A 20933-nucleotide genomic window follows, 5' to 3' on the forward strand; every position below is an offset into this window, starting at 1 on the left:
ATCAGGGCCCGTATTCACAAAGACTTTTATCTTAAGGTTAGGAGTACTCCTAAATCGGACTAAAAGTTTTTATGTAGGAGTCGTTTCTTAAAAGTAATTCACAAAGCCGCTGAGACCGACTTTTAGTTATGAAAACAGTGAACTCCTAAACTAGAAGTAACTCTCTGTTGCTATGGATGACGTCATTTTATAAGGACGCACTTCGAAGCGTGACAACGGTGATTGGTTGTGGAGTGACAGGGCAGCCCATTGACAAGTCATTTAGGCTGCGCAATGCATGAAGTGAAAATAAGGAAGTTGCCTACAAGCCCATGACAAAGCCTCTGAAAAAATATTGGATAAAGAAATTTATTTATGATGAGAATTAAGTGCCCCCCCCCCCCCCCAACAAAAACGCTTCGGACAAAAATGACAAATTAGAAGACTGCGATGAAAAACGTGAATTGCCAATAAAAGCGGCATTTGCTCGAAAAGCTGCGTCAAACCACTCTCCATTAAAATTCGGGAATTGTGTGTTGATCCGGCCTATTTCACAACAATGTCCAGTATATTGTAACATGCGTCAAAGACAATTTGTGTATAGATGGGATGCAACTTTTTCCCTCTCCCTCTCACTTTTTCCAATTGACAAAGCTCTATTCACACAGGACTAGTATAACCTGGGACCTCCAGTAATTTGTAATAATTGCGGAGGTCGTCTGTGATCTTAATCCTGTGTGAATCTGCCATGTCCGTAATTTGTAAAGTAAAGATTCCGCAAATTTCCTCCCATATTTCACCAAACACAGAGGTCATGTGATAATATTAGTCCCGTGTGAATCAGCATCTCTGTGATTTGGGGTCGTTTTTTGTTTTTCTTGAGGTTTTTTGTGTTTTCCACCTTTTTCTGCCTTTTTCCCGGTCGAGAATTATGGAGGCTGCGTTGGGAATTATAAATGAAAGTTTTGACAGCATTTTGGGTGCAAATTCAGGAGGCTCATCAGAAGAGCGAAATCTGGAAAGATGATTAGATGGATTACATGCATGGCAGCATGCGGTAAGGAACATGTTTCCATCTTTCAACAGGCTCACCTGTTATTATATAAAAAATATCCATATCTAACAGTTGTGCTGCTCCAGCAAGGGCTCCGGTGCGATCGACCCGGGGGATAATGTCAGTAAATTAGAGTTAAAACCCAGACTTTGCTTATCCTGTGTGAATGCGCTGCAGGAAACACAGACATGGTGGAATAATTTCTAAATCACTGGAGGTCCCCAGATAATACTAGTCCCGTGCGAAGAGCTGCATTTTCGCTGTAGCCAAATACCGGAGTGTTGCAAAACATTTTAACTCTGGCGTTATTGGATTGTTTCGGTTGATTGGGGACGTTATTGCGTCCCTCACCAGTTGGTGACCGCAACTTCAGTCCCTTCGCGGTCCATCAGACATCGTTTTAATAATTCCCTGTTATTTAGCGTCTCCAACACATTCAGCTGTGACCAGGTCTTAGTGAGTCAGGAGTCCTCTGGACTACTTCTAAGGTCTCCCAGACTTAGGTGCTACTTTTAGGCTTAAAATGTTTTGTGAATAACTCTTATTTTCAAAAATTAGGAGTCTTTAAGTTACGACCGACACGCCCATTATTTTTAGGAGTTGCTCCTAAATTCGGATGTTAGGAGCTACTTTTAGCCTTAAGATCCTTTGTGAATACGGGCCCAGGCCTGTACAATAAAACACAACAACAACAGAGCAGCACTTCCTCACAACATGTGAAAAGTAGAAACATATCAGAGAAACACATGTTAAACATGGAATAGATTACATGTTAAACATGTAATAGATTACATGTTAAACATGTAATAGATTACAAAGGCTTTGTTGAGCCAGTAGATGCAGAAACATGAACAGTCCTACTAGGGGAGAACCCAAAGAGCTGTGATCCAGCAGCAGTCTATGTTCTGCTGCCACAAACTGAGGGACAGTGAGTGACAGTCAGCTGACAGTTGTTCATCTTATATGTGATGATACTTATTATTTAGTGTTGTGCTGTTATTGTCAGCTTTGGTTACACTTATATCTATGTTGTGTTTCATCTACTGTACTAGTCTTTACACTACAATCTTCTTCTTCTTTTCTTGCTTTGGCCACATGTTTGTGTCACATCGTGCAATAAACACATTTTGAATTTAGAAAGTAAATAAAAAGATAAATGTACATTGTGAATGCAGCCTGAGCCATGCACTGAGAATAAAAAGGACATGTAATATATATTTTAACACAACAGATGTGCTCAAGTTTCTCTGTGAAGAAATAAAGACTTGACTACGACATGAAATATTGTAAAACCTCCTCTGATGTCCTCCAGTGTCTCTGAGCGTACTTCAGCTAATTACCCACCAGGGGGCGACACTGATCCATCACAGACCTGAGAGCACAGACGGAAGCTGTTTCTGTCTTAAACGTTGGTTGTTACATTGAAACCTGTAATGTAGCCGGGCCCTAATCTTGTGTTTGCAGGAACAACAGGTTTACTAATGGATGAAGTGGATCAGGTCCAAAAGTTCATCCTGTCCAAACTTTAGTCAGTCAGCCTGTCCAACAAACAAACATGCTGCTCATTAAAACACTGAACAATAAGTGACTAAAGGGACAGACACTACGGATCAGTGGAGACAGCTTCTGGCTTTGAAACCTTTACTAAGTCACCCTATTATATCATATCAGTTTGCATAATGGAGGCTGTTGGACCAGGACTCCTGTTTTATCATCAGACTGGCAGAACATGCTTCCAGTTAATGGACTCCTCAGCTGGACATACTCCTTCTTTACCTTGTGACTTATCACTCATGCTGACACCTGCAAAGACAGAAAACATTATCAAGCTAGCTAGTGTTGTTATCTCACTACAAAGGGTCATTTGATGATACATGCTAACACATGCTGTCAACATAATAAATATGAATGTAGGCTACATGTAGCAGCCTAATCGCTACCTCAGAATAATAAGGTTCTATCTGCGTTCACATCAGTTTTCAGATATTGAGGTTTAAAGTTTTAGCATTGCAAATAACAAAACTGAAACATGGAGCACATTTCTTTATAGCAGCAGAGTTACATACACCATAAATGGATTCTACATCTGAGATATCACAATTCTACAAAGGAACAATGATTATCACAGAATTTTAACAATTAACTTATACATACTGTTGGGATGTTCAATTTATATGATAAAAAGTGTCTTTTTATTGGTTAATATGTTAAATCTTCACTTGCTTCAGTCCCTCCTGCAGGTGATCTTTCTTTTATTCCCTCTCCGCCTGCATTTTCCTCTCTACAAGCACATTACAACACCATCAGAGCAACAAATACAGCCACATCCAAACAATGCCTTGCCAAACATCAGTTCAAAGTAGATTTTCATGCCAAGACCTGTGCTAGGTAGCGCTAGCTAATGTTAGCTAGCATTAGCTAACATGATTCAAAAAGATGTCCTCAGCAATCATTTCATGCCTTACATCATTTCCAACTTGATTTGAATAATATTGTAAGGCTAGTTACTGCTAACGCTAACTTGTATCACATTCTTAATCTAGTTACTGCTAGCTGACGTAAGCTAACGCTGATACTAATAAACATTAGCAGGGCTGCCAAGTTTCAGAAAATGACAAGAGTGAGACTTTAGCAGTTTAGCCATAAATTTGGCCTTTTTTAACATCGATTTATTCCTTAAGCCTGATGTCCTCACCTCAAACTTAATAAACCAGATATTAGAAATGAAAATTGTAACAAGAATTTTGACAAAATACATATATCAGGGTTCTAGCAGTTTTCAGTAAGTCAAATTTAAGACCTTTTTAAGACATTTTAAGACCATAAAAATTTAAGACCTTCACGACGCATTAGGAAAAAAAATTTAAATAAATTCTGAAAGAATCATTTTATTACAATCCATCCATCCATCCATCCATTTTTGTCCGCTTATCCGGGGCCGGGTCGAGGGGGCAGCTGCCTGAGCAGGGACACCCATACTTCCCTCTCCCCAGACACTTCCTCTCGCTCTTCTTGGAGGATCCCGCTGGATGGTTTGCCAGAATTTCTTCGAGGCCGACCAGTACTCCTCCTCCATGGCCTCACCGAACTCTTCCCAGACCTGAGTTTTTGCTTCCACGACTGCCCGTGCTGCCGCATGCTTGGCCTGCCGGTACTCGTCAGCTGCCTCAGGAGCCAGCCAGGCTCGGTAGGACTACTTCTTCAGCTTGACAGCAACCCTTACTTCCGGGGTCCACCACCGGGTTCGGGGATTGCACCGGAGACCTTACGGCCACAGCTCCGGACAGCCGCGTCAACAGTGGAAGTGGAGAACATGGTCCATTCGGACTCAATGTCCCCCGCCTCCCTCGGGATCTGGTCAAAGCTCTCCCGGAGGTGGGAGTTAAAGATCTCCCTGACAGAGGGTTCCACCAGACGTTCCCAGCAGACCCTCACGATACGTTTGGGTCTGCCAGGTCTGTCCAGCTTCCTCCCCTGCCAGTAGATCCGACTCACCGCCAGGTGGTGATCAGTTGACAGCTCAGCCCCTCTCTTCACCCGAGTGTCCAAGACATACGGCCGGAGGTCAGATGACACGACCACGAGCACAGAAGTTCAGTAACAAAACACCACTCGGGTTCAGATCGGGGAGGGAGTTCCTCCCAATCACACCCCTCCAGTTAACACTGTCGCTGCCCATGTGGGCGTTGAAGTCCCCCAGTAGAACGACGGAGTCCCCGGTTGGACCACTCTCCAGTACCCCTCCCAGGGACTCCAAGAAGGCCGGGTACTCTGCACCGCTGTTCGGCCCATAAGCCGAGACAAGGGTGAGAGTCCTATCCCTGACCCGAAGGCGAAGGGAAACGACTCCCTCTCGTTAACCGGGGAAAACTCCAACACATGGCGGCTGAGCTGGGGGGCTATAAGCAAGCCCACACCAGCACGCCGCCTCTCACCGCAGGCAACTCCAGAGTAGAAGAGAGTCCAGCCTCTCTCAAGGAGTTGGGTTCCAGAGCCCAGACTGTGCGTGGAGGTGAGCCCGACTATTTCTAGCCGGTACCGCTCAACCTCCCGCACCAGCTCAGGCTCTTTCCCCCCAGTGAGGTGACATTCCATGTCCCCATGGCTAGAGTCACCATCCGGGGATTGGGCCGTCGGGGCCCCCGCCCACGACTGCCACCCATATCCCACTGCACCGGCCCCTTCTGAACCCTCCCTCGAGTGGTGAGCCCATGGGAGGGCGGGCCCACGTCACTCATTCGGGCTGCGCCCGGCCGATCCCAAGGACAAAGACCCAGCCACCAGGCGCTTGCCTGCGAGCCCCAACCCCAGGCCTGGCTCCAGGGTGGGGCCCCGGTAACGCCAATCTGGGCGACATGAACGTCCTCGGTGTTGGTCTTTCATTAGGGGCTTGTGAACCGATCTTAGTCTGACCCATCACCTAGCCTTGGGAGACCCTACCAGGGGCATTAAGCCCCGTACAACATAGCTCCTAGGATCATTCAGGTGCTCAAACCCCTCCACCACGATAAGGTGCCGGTTCAATATCGTATATTTAACGATATAATGATTTCAGTAACATGAACAGGCAAAAAACAAACTTGCCTTTAAATAGAGTATATTTAATTTCATATTAATTAAAAAGCGCACTGCAACTTACAAATGCAAGAAAAAGAAGCACCCGCTCTCTCTCTCTCTCTCACACACACACACACTCACCCACTCTCTCTCAATTTCAACAAGCTTTATTGGCATGACTGTGGTTCACAATATTGCCAAAGCGTACAGGACTACAGAAAAAAAAATGAAATAATAATAAACAATAATAATGATGATGATAACAATAACAATAATAGCAATAATAACAACAATAATAAACAGTATATCAGTGTGCAGGTAAGAACCCAGTCAGGATCAGCTGGTTCAGGTGTTGTTGTGCAGCTCGTCTCTTCTCCTGTGGCAGCATTCACAGATCTCGCTGCGTCTACAGCAGGGCCAGTTTCTTCTCCCAGTAAATGTTGTAGTTTTTCTTGGTCTGATAGTTTGGGGAAGTCTGGGGTTGTACCTGTGATTTTAATGTATATCTGGGTTCTGATGTCTGTGAATGTGTCACAGTGCAACAGGAAGTGCTGCTCTGTCTCCACCTGTCTGTGTGGACAGAACCGACACAGCCGGTCCTCTCTGGACAGCCGGGTCTGTCTGTGTGGACAGAACCGACACGGCCGGTCCTCTCTGGACAGCCGGGTCTGTCTGTGTGGACAGAACCGACACGGCCGGTCCTCTCTGGACAGCCGGGTCTGTCTGTGTGGACAGAACCGACACGGCCGGCCCTCTCTGGACAGCCGGGTCTGTCTGTGTGGACAGAACCGACACGGCCGGCCCTCTCTGGACAGCCGGGTCTGTCTGTGTGGACAGAACCGACACAGCCGGTCCTCTCTGGACAGCCGGGTCTGTCTGTGTCTGCCGCTCTCTAAGGCCCGGCTGTGGTCGCTGAGTCTGTACATAGTCAACGTTTTCCTCAGTCTCGGGTCAGTTACAGAGCTCAGATAATCTGCCATGGAGTATTGTCTGTTTAGGGCCAAATAGCATTGAAGTTTGCTTTGGGTTTTGGTTGTGGATGTCCAGTAGTTGATGTAATTGTCTTTTTCTTTTGCTATAATTTGGTGGGGCTGGATGGTGTGAGAGCGGTCTTGGTGCCCGGTGCTGTTGGAGCTCAGCCTGTGGACCAGCTGACTGAGGGGACTCCCTCCTTTGCTCTCCTCTTGGCATCGTAGGTCTTTGTAGTGGTAGGAGCTGGGCTCGCTGGCTCTGAGGTGTTGGTAGAACTTTATTGCTCTGTTTTGGATCAGAACTAACAGGAACTTGGCCCAGTTCAGCTCTGCATCCGTTATTGGGGGTGTTCCTGGAACTCTGAGGATGCTTTTGCAGACCTCAGTGTGCAAGCTTTCCATTGGGTGTTTGTCCCATTTTTGGAAGTCTTGGTTCATGAGAGGGCCCCACACTTCACTACCATACAGTACAACTGGTTCAATTATCGATTTAAATATTTTGATCCAGATTTTGACAGGGATATCTATGTTTGAAGACTTTTTTATAGTCCAGAAAGCTCTTCTGCCTTTATCTCTGAGATCTTTAATGGCCAGATTGAAATGTCCCGTCGATGTGATATTTAGTCCTAGATATGTGTAGCTGTGTGTGTGTTCTCTGTCTGTAGAGTCCAGGTGGAACCTGTGGGGATGTTTCTGACTCTTGCGTCGTTTCTGGAAGACCATGACTTTTGTCTTCTCCAGGTTAACGGTCAGGGCCCGGGTCTGACAGAACTTTTGCAGGTGATCTAGTTGCTTTAGTAGAGCCTCCTTTGATGGAGCGAGCAGTATTAGGTCATCTGCAAACAGTAAACATTTGACTTCTGTGTCAGAGAGGGTGAGACCAGGGATCTCTGACTCTTCCAGGGATTTGGCCAGTTGGTTGATGTAAATGTTAAACAGGGTGGGGCTCAGACTGCAGCCCTGCTTCACTCCTCTACTTTGGTGGAAGAAGTCTGTTTCCCTAGTTCCAGTTTTGACAGCACATTTATTATTTATATACATTGTCTTAATAATATCGTAGATTTTTCCTCTAATACCTTTTTCTAGTAATTTCAGAAACAGACCATGATGCCAAATTGAGTCGAATGCTTTCTTGAAATCTACAAAACAAGAGAAGATGGTGTTGTTGTTCTGGTGGACGTGTTTCTGGATGAGGGTGTGGAGGGTGTAGATGTGGTCAGTGGTTCTGTGTTGTGGTGTAAAACCAATCTGACTCTTGTTCAGGACTTTGTGCTCACTGAGGAAGTTTTGCAGTTGACTGTTTAAGATGCTGCAGAATAACTTCCCCAGGTTGCTGCTGACACATAGGCCTCTGTTACTGTTTGGATCATATTTGTCTCCACTTTTGAAGATTGGAGTGTTAAGCCCTTGGCTCCAGGTGTCAGGAAAATTTCCAATGTTTAGTATCAGATTGAATAATTTCAACATGGCAGTCTTGATTTTCTGGCTGCTAAACTGGAGCATTTCATTTAAGATGCCATCAGGGCCACTTGCTTTCCTCGGCTGCAGGGCCTGGATCTTAGCCAGCAGCTCCCCTTCATTAATCTCATAATCTAATCTAATCTTGTTTGTCTCTAATGATTGATTCAAGGATTTCTAGTTTGTTGAGCAGATTATTTTGGTCTGAATCCAGTGTGATTGCACTGTATAGATTTTCAAAATGTTTCTTCCATATTTCCCCGTTTTGAATAGCCAATTCTTCCTTGTTTGACTTGTTGAATGAATGCCATTTTTTCCCAAAATTGTTTGAGTCAATGGACTCCTCAATTTCTCCAAGTTGACGCTGTTCATGCTGCTCCTTTTTAGCTCTCAGTGTTTTTCTATATGATTTCAATGTTTCCCAGTACTGGAGGCGGAGCTCATGATTGTCAGGTTGTCAGTGTTTTTCATTGGATAATTTTCGGAGTGTTTTTCTCAGACACCTGCAGTCAGAGTCAAACCACTTTTCATTAGCTGAGTTTGAACTTTGATACTCAGATTTTTTCAGATTGGATAGAGATGCTGTGCTGTCAAATATGGAGTTAATAACCCGCACAGCCTGGTTCAGGCCGTCGGTGCTGTGGGGATATGAGGTGGTGATAAAATAACTGGGATTGGACTGTTGGATGACCGATGGCTCTGTGGTAGTCATCCTTACTATTACTTGTCCATCTATAGGGTTGTTTGGAGGGGTTGAGTTTACTGGGCTCTGCTACATGGGGGTCAGCTGGTGTCTTCCTAATGTATAGGGTGATTTTGCTGTGATCAGATAAGGGTGTGAGGGGGCTGACGGTGAATGCTCTTACACTGAAGGGCTCCAGGTCTGTAATACTGTAGTCCACAGTGCTGTTGCCAAGAGGAGAGCTGTGAGTGTAGAGACCAAACGAGTCCCCTCGAAGCCGACCGTTGACGATGCACAGACCCAGCGTGCGACACAACTGCAGCAGTTGCTGCCCGTTTCTGTTGACGGTTTTGTCGAAGTTGTTCCTGTTTCGGTGTGAAGGAGAGGGGATGTTGATCTGGCCAGGTATATATCTGTCTCCCTGTGCATTGATCAGATCTGGTTCTGTGCCTGTTCTGGCGTTAAGGTCACCACAGATCAGCACTTTTCTTTGTGTCTGGTAGAAGCTGATCTCATCTTCAAGGATGGAGAAGCTGTTTTCGTTATAGTAAGGGGACTCTGATGGGGGATATAGGCTGTACACATGAATATGTCTCTGTCTGTGGAGACCACCTCTTTTTTTATTTTGATCCAAATTGAGAAATCTCCTTTTTTGAGTAATTGGATTGAGTGAGTGAGGTTCGTCTTGTACCAGATCAACATCACTCCTGAATCTCTGCCTTGGCTTACACTTCTCAGTTTGGTTGATGGGAAAATGATTTCTCTATAACCTAAAGGACAACCAGTGGGCATGTCTCCTCTATTCCAAGTCTCCTGCAAAACAATGGGCCTCAGTCACCAATATCTTCTTAGATTCTTTCTTAAGTTGTTCTTAAGAGGTTCCTTAAGAAAATCCTACGTCAGATTCACCAACTTGTTCGTATGCCTCAGAATTGTTCGCAGCTGTGTTCTTACATTGATGAAAGCCGCAGGAGCGATATGCCATGGTTTTGCGGGCCTTGGATGGAGAAATGCCACGTATAAATAGGGTGGGGGGGGTTACTAATTGATGGCATGTTTCCAATTTACTTGATTAATTTTAATTATTTTAATTTACTTAATTTATTTTAACCCTAACCCTGAGTGTTCGTAGGATTTGTTCTTGCCTACGAAAAAATCCTAGATAAGAAAAAATTAATGAATACCACAATCTTCGTAAAATCTTCGTAAGTGGGACTTAAGAACAAATTTGTTCGTAAGAACGGTTCATGGATGAGGCTCATTGATATCTGATTTCTTCAATTCTTTCTTAAAGTCTGGGGTCTTGCTCTTAAGGCCAAAAGCAGAAGACCTCAGACCCTGGATGTTCCAACATGAGATTACAAAAGATTTAAATGTCATTAGGTTTAGAACTCAACATGTAGCGTTCTGTGTTAAAATGAGATAAACCTCCAATCCTTATTGTCAATGAAGAGATTTGGAACATGTTAGGTATCAGGAGTTTGGACCTAATAATATTATAACCCTTTAACATGGATGAATAAATAAATAAGTAAATATGTACAATAATAGATGATAATAATTAAAATAAATCAGTAAAATGATAAAATAATAATAATAAAATAAAACAGAAGTAAACACTCTAGGGTTGTCTACTGTGTTTGACCTATCAGGTGGGAGCAGAGCAGGCTGAGCATGTGCTGGATGTCTCTCAGCTGGCTGTGTGGAGGTGTAGGGGTGGGGTTGGAGGTTGGAAGGGTAAGTGGGGGTCTGCTGCTCTCCTCACCACCTGAGCGTAGCTCAGTGGGCCAGGGCGTGGCTCCTGGTGACGGTGCCGGGGTGGGGCTCCTGGGGGCAGGAGGAGCCCTGGTCAGGTGTGAGGGGGTCCGTAGGCCCCTGGTGGGGTCGTCGTGTAGGGGTATGAAGATGGTGAGGTCTCTGTGTGGGTGGTCTGGATGGTCTGGATGGCAGTCTGGGGGTGCTGCGGACCAACCTGTTCCTTGTGTGGGGGGTGGACTGGTCTCGGTTGAGAGCGACGTCCTTCAGTGTACGGGCGAAGATTGGGACTGTGTTTTTGAGTAGATGGACGTGGTCATGAAGGCAGCTGATGTCCAGGGTGGGGTGGTGGGCCAGCTGGACGTTGGGCCTCAGGACACAGTCTCTGGAGACGCTGCTGTTGATCCTGTGGATGGTGTCAGGGTGGAAGTCTTTCCTGGGCAGCAGGGTTGATATACAGTGAAGAAAATAAGTATTTGAACACCCTGCTATTTTGCAAGTTCTCCCACTTAGAAATCATGGAGGGGTCTGAAATTTTCATGGTAGGTGCATGTCCACTGTGTGAGAGATAATCTAAAAAGAAAAATCCAGAAATCACAATCTATGATTTTCTAACAATTTATTCGTGTGATACAGCTGAAAATAAGTATTTGAACACCAACGTTAATATTTGGTAGAGTAGCCTTTGTTTGCAATTACAGAGGTCAAACGTTTCCTGTAGTTCTTCACCAGGTTTGCACAGACTGCAGGAGGGATTTTGGCCCACTCCTCCACACAGATCTTCTCTAGATCAGTCAGGTTTCTGGGCTGTCGCTGAGAAACACGGAGTTTCAGCTCCCTCCAAAGATTTTCAATTGGATTTAGGTCTGGAGACTGGCTAGGCCACTCCAGAACCTTGATATGCTTCTTACGAAGCCACTCCTTGGTTTTCCTGGCTGTGTGCTTTGGGTCATTGTCATGTTGGAAGATCCAGCCACGACTCATCTTCAATGATCTGACTGAGGGAAAGAGGTTGTTCCCCAAAATCTCACAATACATGGCTGCAGTCATCCTCTCCTTAATACAGTACAGTCGTCCTGTCCCATGAGCAGAAAAACACCCCCAAAGCATGATGCTACCACCCCCATGCTTCATAGTAGGGATGGTGTTCTTGGGATGGTACGCATCATTCTTCTTCCTCCAAACACGCTTAGTGGAATTATGACCAAAAAGGTCCATTTTGGTCTCATCTGACCACAAAACTTTCTCCCATGACTCCTCTGGATCATCCAAATGGTCATTGGCAAACTTAAGACGGGCCTTAACATGTGCTGGTTTAAGCAGGGGAACCTTCCGTGCCATGCATGATTTCAAACCATGACGTCTTAGTGTATTACCAACAGTGACCATGGAAACGGTGGTCCCAGCTCTTTTCAGGTCATTGACCAAGTCCTGCCGTGTAGTTCTGGGCTGATTCCTCACCTTTCTTAGCATCATTGAGACCCCACGAGGTGATATCTTGCATGGGGCTCCACTCCGATTGAGATTGACCGTCATGTTTAGCTTCTTCCATTTTCTAATGATTGCTCCAACAGTGGACCTTTTTTCACCAAGCTGCTTGGCAATTTCTCCGTAGCCCTTTCCAGCCTTGTGGAGTTGTACAATTTTGTCTCTGGTGTCTTTGGACAGCTCTTTGCTCTTAGCCATGCTGAATGTTTGGGTCTTACTGATTGTATGGGGTGGACAGGTGTCTTTATGCAGCTAACGACCTCACACAGGTGCATCTGATTCAGGATAATACAGTGGAGTGGAGGAGGACTTTTAAAGGCGGACTAACAGGTCTTTGAGGGTCAAAATTCTAGCTGATAGACAGGTGTTCAAATACTTATTTTCAGCTGTATCACACGAATAAATTGTTAAAAAATCATAGATTGTGATTTCTGGATTTTTCTTTTTAGATTATCTCTCACACAGTGGACATGCACCTACCATGAAAATTTCAGACCCCTCCATGATTTCTAAGTGGGAGAACTTGCAAAATAGCAGGGTGTTCAAATACTTATTTTCTTCACTGTAACCACTCTACTGTTGGGGAAGGTGCTGGAGGCTTTTTCTATCACTCCTTTGAGTGACTCTGACACTCTCTCTCTCTCTCTCACACACACTAATGACGCTAATGCTATCTAATGTTAGCTAATGCAAGCTAACGGTAACTTGTATCATATTCTAAATCTAGTTACTGCTAGCTGATGCAAGCTGACGCAAGCTAACGCTAACTTGTATGATATTCTCAGTCTAGTAACTGCTAGCTAACGCAAGCTAACGCTAACACTAATTAACATTAGCTAACGCTAACTTGTATCATATTCTTAGTCTAGTTACTGCTAGCTAATGTTAGCTAACGCTAACTAACATAAACTAATTCAAGCTAAGACTTACTAATATTAGCTAACGCTAACTAACATTAACTAATGCATGCTAACACTAACACTTATGTTAGCTAACACAACACAATTTGTACCATATTCTAAGTCTAGTTACTGCTAGCTAACACCAGCAAAATGTTAGCTAATGCAAGCTAACACTAACACTAACTAACGTTAGCTAAAGCAAACTTGTATCATATTCTAAGTCTAGTTACTGCTAGCTAACCCAAGCTAGTGTAAGCTATATGTCACTCCTGTGCAAAGAATAGCATTAGCTAACGCAAGCTAACATAGGAATCATTTCCTTGCCAAACATCATTTCCAACTTGATGTGAATCATATTGTAAGATGAGTTACTGCTAGCTAACGTTAGCTAACGCTAGCAGTAAATAGTCTTAGAATATGATTCAAATCAAGTTGGAAATGATGTTTGGCAAGGAAATGCCAAGCTAATGTTAGCTAACCCTAGCTAGCGAGACTAGACTTAGATAATAACACTAATTTGTATCATATTCGACACTCTCTTCAGCCAGCTCCAGAAGCAGACTCAGTCTTTGTCCGGGGAATCATGCAGCAGTACACACAGTTTTTCTGACTGCAGCGTACATTATTTAATATCAGCAGTAGCAGGCCACCAAATTATAAAGGAACGACTTCCTTTGCGGAAGGTGTTGTATGAACAAGCCTCGACGGCAGCAGTCCCTGGTGCGCGTGGACTGTGAGGGCCCGTTCATTGCTGCTTGCAGCTTTAATATGTTTTTGTTTTGTTTTTTCACTTGCTGTTGATATCTGCCTCTCTTTTGCATAATGTAAGCCAAATGGCCACCCACAATTAATAAAGGGATTTCCACACCTCTACTGTACAAGGTGACAGATGACCTAACAGTTTGGATAGCAATATTGCCCCAGAGGTAAAGTAATATACTGTCTGTTTTCTCTAGTCTAGACTCAGAGATGGACCCTAAAACCAGCAGAGAGGTGGCAGCGCTCGGCCGGCCATTCAGCCTCGGGATGTTGTACGACTGCCGCAGTGATTCTCTTGTTCCTGGTAAGGATTCACATGTAAAGGTTACTAACATTTACAATATGTGTTTGTAAATACTAAGTAATATCCAGTTTAAAGCCAAGTTTATCTGAACTTGAAGAAGTTTCAAACCAGTAAATCAAATGCTGTAAATTAATCAACGAAAGATAACCTTTCCAAGCCTTCCTTAAAAATAAAAGGCAGTTTAACTATTTCTATTCCTTTTGGCAGGCATGACACTGTGGGATGGCAATGAGCTGGAAAAAGATACAAGAGAAAGACCACAATTTAACAGCGAGTTTGAAATAGTTGCATCTGAATCAATTCAGGACAAATCTTCAGCACTAAAAGTTGAAGCTTCTCTTAAAGCAAGTTTCTTGGGTGGACTGGTTGAAGTTGACGGATCTGCAAAATACCTGAACGATAGTAAGACTTCCAAAAATCAGGCCAGAGTAACACTGAAGTACGAAGCTACCACAAAGTTTGAGGCACTCTCTATGGATCATCTTGGAAGAGGCAATGTGAAGCATCCATATGTCTTTGATAAAGGGTTAGCTACACATGTAGTCACAGCTGTTCTTTATGGAGCACAAGCCTTCTTTGTCTTTGACCGTGAGGTGTCAGAAAAGGAAGATCATCAAGACATTGAGGGTAACTTGAAGGTGATGATCAAGAAAATTCCCTGTCTTGCTGTAAAGGGTGAAGGTTCACTGAAAATGGAAGACAAAGACAGAGAAAAGGTTGAGAAATTCTCCTGCAGATTCTTTGGAGACTTTTCACTTCAGAAAATGCCGACATCCTTTCAGGATGCAATACAAGTCTATCAAAGTTTGCCAACATTGCTGGGAGCCAACGGAGAAAACGCCGTACCAATGAAGGTATGGCTGCTGCCACTGACATGTTTAGATTCTTCTGCTGCAAAACTCCTCCGTCAGATAAGTGAAACATTAGTCAAAAAGTCACAGAGAGTCCCGGAGGACTTCAGTGAGCTGGAGATGAGGTGCAATGATGCCCTGAAAACCGCCACTTCACAGCAGTTCCCACAGATTGGCACAAAGATTAAAACCTTTAAAGAGATGTGCTCTGAGTTCAAGCTGGAATTCCAACAAACCTTGGCAAAGAAACTTCCATCAATCAGAGGAGGAGGTGAAGAAGAGGCTGTGCTCGCAGAGATCCTGAAGAAGAGACATTCTTCTCCTTTCAACAGCAAAGACCTGAACAAGTGGATGGACTGTAAAGAGAGAGAAATTCACACCTTAAAGCCTTTCACCAACATGATGAAGAATACTAAGATTGTCTCATCTGAAACAGACCTGTACAAGGGAAGTCTCAGAGCAGATCATACTGTGTGTTTTGTCTTCACCTCACTGGGAAGTGATGAACCGTACCTCTCAACTTTATCAGAGTACTTAGAAGAAACAACCAAACCAGACGAAGCTCGACGGTCTCGTACTCATGATGTAGAGAAGGAACAATGGTACGCCTCAAGAGAAGTAGCAGAGAGAATGAGGAGTAAAGCAAAACTCTTCAGTGACTTTGCAGAGGCCAACAAGGAGAACAAGAACATTAAGTTCTTGGCAGTTGGTTTAACAGATGAGACACAGAAAGGTTCAAGCATCTACCTTTATAAAGACGGCTTCTCTGTCACTAAGAACTTTGAGCCTCCTTCAAAACCTGAAACATTAACAGTCAGAGACATAAACCACAACAGTGTGACGCTGAAGATTTCTCCAGCAAAGTTTGGAGCAGAGAACATCACCTCCTACTCTGTTGAGTACTGTGTCAGTGGACAGGATGGATGGAAAGAAAAGACGGCAGCAGAAGCTGAAGAAGTCACAGTGAGCGATCTGAGTCCAAACACAGAGTACAAGTTCAGATGCAGAGCAGTGACCTCAGTAGGTGTTGGACCAGCCAATGAAGTCAGTGGTTCCATTAAAACTTTACCACCTTGCAGCCCTCCTGGAAAACCTCAAGTTGAACCAAACTCAAGGGAGATATCAGTCAGCTGGGACAAACCTGCTGAACTCAGACAAGATGTCCAGATCTTGTGCTACATCGTGGAGTACGCCAAAACAGACAGCAGGGTGAAAGAGGAAGATCTTCACTGGAACCAAAAGATGTCAAGGACTGAAAAGACGATCATTTCAGGGCTTCAGTCAGAGACAGAATATGTCGTCAGGGTCAGATGTGATTGTGGTGAAGCTGGAAGAAGCAGAGAAAGCATCTCTTCTATTTTTGTTGTGAAAGAACCACTTGCTGATGCTGTTAAAAACAGAAGCAGTCTGCTGGAACATCAGTCAGGTCGTCTTCCTGTTTATGAAGTTCCCCTGAAAGAAGAACGACTGGGTGTTGCAGGCTGCAGGCGTTTTAGTTTTGGGAAAGAGTCTTTCAAACGTAATCGCACCATCATGCTTCTCGGAGCAACAGGAGCTGGAAAGTCAGCACTCATCAATGGGATGATCAATTACATTCTGGGTGTTGAATGGGAGGATTCATATCGGTTTAAATTATTTTATGAGGATCCATCAAAATCACAAGCTCACAGCCAGACTTCTGAAGTCACTGTGTACAAGATCAACCACCAGCAGGGGTTTAAAATAGACCACTCACTGACCGTTGTTGACACTCCAGGATTTGGAGACACAAGAGACATAGAGAGAGACAAGATGATCACAGAACAGCTGCGTAATCTGTTCACTGATCAGCGTGGTGTCAGTGAAGTTGATGCTGTGTGTCTCGTAGCTCAGGCTTCTTCAGCTCGACTCACACCAACACAGAAATATGTGTTTGACTCTGTGCTCTCAATCTTTGGCAGAGATGTGGCAGAAAACATCAGAGTTCTGGTGACGTTTGCAGATGGCCAGCTTCCACCAGTTCTAGAGGCGATCACAGCTTCAGGTGTTCCATGTCCTACAACACAGGACTGGCTGCCACTTCACTTCAAATTCAATAATTCAGCGTTGTTCGCAGACAACAAATCATCTGCAGCAGGCAGCAGGAGTAAATATGGAGGCTTTGATCAGATGTTTTGGGACATGGGAACAAAAAGCATGAAGAGGTTCTTTGTTGCTTTGAATGTGATAGAAACCAAAAGCTTGACACTGACAAAGGAGGTCCTCAGAGAAAGACAGCAGCTCGAGAATTCAGTTGAGAATTTGCAGGTGAGGGTTAAAATTGGCTTAGCCAAGCTTGAGGAGGTAAGAGAGGTAAAAGAGAAACTGAAAGATCACGAGGCAGAGATCAGCAGGAATGAGAACTTTGAGATTGAAATCATTGTCAGAAATTCTCGGAATCAGGAAGTTAAAGAAAGAGTAACAGTCAAAGAGCTGCAAGAAAGGTTCAATCAAGCAAAAGACGCTAAGAAACCTGTTGAAGCGATGATTGCAAGACTGATGGCTGAATATGATCGTGTTCAGGCTGAGGTGATGAAACTGAAGGAGAGCTCTGCTCAGTGTTTAAACAGACTCAAGGAGATATCACTGATGCCAAATCCTCTCTCCACTCCAGACTACATTGACATGCTTATAGAAGGAGAGAAATCTGAGGGAAGACCAGGCTGGAACCAACGAGTTCAGCACCTGATGACTATCAGAGAACAAGCAGAGATCACGGCTAAAGTAGAGAGAGGAGAGAAACTCCTTAGATAGATTGTAGTTAAAATACAATCTCATCTCATGAAGAGCTTCAGGTGTAAACGTAGCAGCAGGTTGATGAAGAGCTTCAGGTGTAAACGTAGCAGCAGACTGATGAAGAGCTTCAGGTGTAAACGTAGCAGCAGGTTGATGAAGAGCTTAAGGTGTAAACGTAGCAGCAGACTGATGAAGAGCTTCAGGTGTAAACGTAGCAGCAGACTGATGAAGAGCTTCAGGTGTGAACGTAGCAGCAGGTTGATGAAGAGCTTCAGGTGTGAACGTAGCAGCAGGTTGATGAAGAGCTGCTGCAGTCCAGTCATGATGTTCAGCAGGTGTAACGTCGACCACGTTCACCATCTTGATTAATGGTATTTAAAGTAAACAGCAGCCTTCAGCTGTCGTCTGCTCTCACAGTGAAGCTCAGTCACTGTAATGTGTGACGCTGTGAGAAACATGAAGAGAGCAGTTCTGCTGTGATGATGTCAGCACACATGTAGAAAGAAATCTGATGGTGAAGAGAACAAATCAAAACATTGACATCATGTTGTGAGAAATGTTGAAGTGCTGAACTAATAGAACAATCTGCTCCAATGCAACCTGATCATCAAAGTCTTTATTTTTGTCTTTTGAACATAAATGTTTGAATGTGTTTCATTGTACCCAGTTTACATAGTTGAGTTTTTACACTGGCTCATCAGCTTCCTGCTGATTTTAACATGTTTAGCTACTATTTTCTTTTTTATTCTAAGCAGGGCCGTAGCCAGCTATGAGGTCACCGAGGTCCGGACCTCGGTAAAAAATTCTTAGAGAATAAAATAGAAGAAGCCCCAAACAGCATCATGTTAAACATATAAACACACCGGACAGCTTTTATTTTGAAACCGCACGCAGGAAGTTATCCGATGTACCGGTGGAAATCGCGGGAGATTTTCAGCTGACAGGTGGAAGATAACGATACTGCGAGGTGAGGTGTGCAGGTCTATTTTTAGAACGGCAATTGAATGAATCGGAGCAAAGATGCAACGTAGTGGTAAGAGGCTGCATCAGCCCAAGTTATCATTTGCATGGGTTAAAGTTCTCCGGCGCTACGACAGATTTCCATCATTCAAACTTCATAGAGGCGACTTATGAGATCAGTGTAGGTCAGAGGAGAACATGTGGCTGATTATTATTGACAGATTGTCACACTCTACAGCCAATGGTATCGTTACCAGCGTGTGCTGCCTCTTTTTAAACAATATTATTAATAACAATAATAATTAATGACAATGATGATGAGAAGAAGAAGTAGAAAAATAGTGTACTGAAAAGTTCTGTAGATGGTTGATTATTTGAAAGAGTAAAACTTGAGAGAAAATGGCATGGTTCCATTTTATAGAATATAACAGCTGTTCAGATCCTCCTCCTCCTGTAAAACACTGTTGGTCAAATATTTAAACTTGATCTCTGCATTAGAGAACATGGTGTGTGGTGAGGCTGTAAATCTTTTTTTTAGCACGTGTCAAGTAAAATGCCCTGTAACATGTTTCACAAATTGGGAACATGACTTGGCTACAGCTCGAAAAAACATTCAGTCAAAAGATTTTTGGTGAGAACTGTACTAAGCTAAGAGAGTGATAAAAATAGTGAACTAGCCAACAGATTATAGCCTACAGCTGCAACAGATAGCCAATAGAGATGCTAACCTGTAACCTACTGTAAATGTAACCGAGGCTAAAAAAATGAAAGTACATGCAATGAATCAGAATATTTTAAGGCCATGTTCAGTCACAGTATGAATTATCCATCAATAATATTATTTGGATGTTTGGATGGATAAGTAATAATGTGACTAAACATGGCATTAAAATATTAGGTCATGACTCAGTAGTGCACTTTCCTCAACAGAGGATGAGACAGGAGAGAGAGATGAAGAGGTTGAAGGGACAGAGACAGGAGGAGAGGAGAGAGAGAGCAGGAGAAGGAACCAGTGAGATGCATGTAGAGTCAGGTCCATTATCAGCCCATGACCCGGCTACATACAAAGGCCAGACTCACTGCTCTGATGAAGAAAAGGATAAGAGTTCTTGTAAGCTTTGGTATTATTGTACTTGTTATTACGTCTCTCTCTCTCTGTATATCTATCTGTCTATCCATCTATCATCTATCTCCATAGCCTATACAATACACTTAATGTATAGAGTAATTTTTCATCTTAGTTGTGTTTTTTTTTTGGGGGGGGGGGGGGTGGAGGACCTCGGACCTCGGTATTTCAAAAATCCTGGCTACGGCCCTGATTCTAAGGGTTGTCTGTTGTCCTCTGCAGTGTGTTTGAGTTTAGAAAGCTTCAAATCAAAGAGTGAAAGCTGCTGAGTGTTTATAAACCTGCAGTTACTGAGACTATCCTCACATTAAAACGCTTTGTGTGAAAATAACCTGCTCAACACGCTGCCTGTCTGTCAATGCTTGTTTAGTCAATAAAGCTCCTTTGAATCGAGTCGAGCCCGTTTGCCCAATCAGAGGTCGAGACGTCACACTTCCGGTCTGCTCAGCTAGCAGCTCTGTGTGTGTCCGCCAACATTCTGACGGTTAAACGCTTCATGTGAGCAGCAGATAAATAAAGTCAGTGCTTCATGTTTTCACCGGCTGTCTGGATCCAGCGACAGTAACCAGCTAACACTGCTGTCCGGGAGCTAACTGACAGCTAGCTAGCATTAGCTTGTTAGCTCAGCTGTCTTGTGCCGTCAACAAACCGTTTCAGTGAAGAATGATGCACTCGGAGTGAAATGAAGCTTTTACTGCACATTTGGACTCACATCATGTTAAACTGAGCGGCAAGAACGCTTCAAATCAAGACATCTGACGAGCCTGTTCCCTGCTAGCTTAGCAACGCTAGCTAATGAGCACTGATTGAAAGTAAGTGAGTGCAGCTGTGCAGCCAGTCTGCATTTACTCAGGGACAAATTAAACTCTTTGTGTCAGAATCTCAAACAGCCAGTGAGGAAATAAAGCAGGTTTGATTGACTCCAGGACTTTGTTAGGAACCATATTCTGCTGCTTTATAGTTCCACTCTGCTGTTTGAAATGAAAAGTGTTAACATGTGCTCGACCCTAACAACACTCTGCTGCTACATCTGATTTAAACACAAAGAAACTAAACTAACACACACATCAGTAGAGAAGAGACGACTGGAAGCTTCTGATTGGACAGTTGATTCATCACTACGTGCTTTGTGAGGATGGAGTTTGTGCTGCTGTTAGAAATAATTATTCTGATCCCAGAAATCTACATTTCACTGACATGTTGAACCTCTTCAGTTATTTCTCTGTAAACTGAATCAACCAGCTGTTTGTCTGAACTCGTGTTCCTGCTGCTGCTGCTTTATGACTGGTGGCGGTTCTAGACCAGTTTTAATAGGGGGGCCAGGTTGGGGCCG

At 43.8% G+C, this 20933-nt stretch overlaps 1 protein-coding gene across 1 annotated transcript in view; it reads left to right on the plus strand.

Moving 5' to 3' along the window:
* LOC115577918 (NLR family CARD domain-containing protein 3-like) overlaps positions 1–20933 on the plus strand; it is an 87766-nt gene that overhangs the window by 15499 nt on the left and 51334 nt on the right. The window lies entirely within an intron of this gene.

This window comes from Sparus aurata, unplaced genomic scaffold (assembly GCF_900880675.1).
Source record: "Sparus aurata unplaced genomic scaffold, fSpaAur1.1, whole genome shotgun sequence".
In the NCBI taxonomy this organism is placed as follows: domain Eukaryota; kingdom Metazoa; phylum Chordata; class Actinopteri; order Spariformes; family Sparidae; genus Sparus; species Sparus aurata.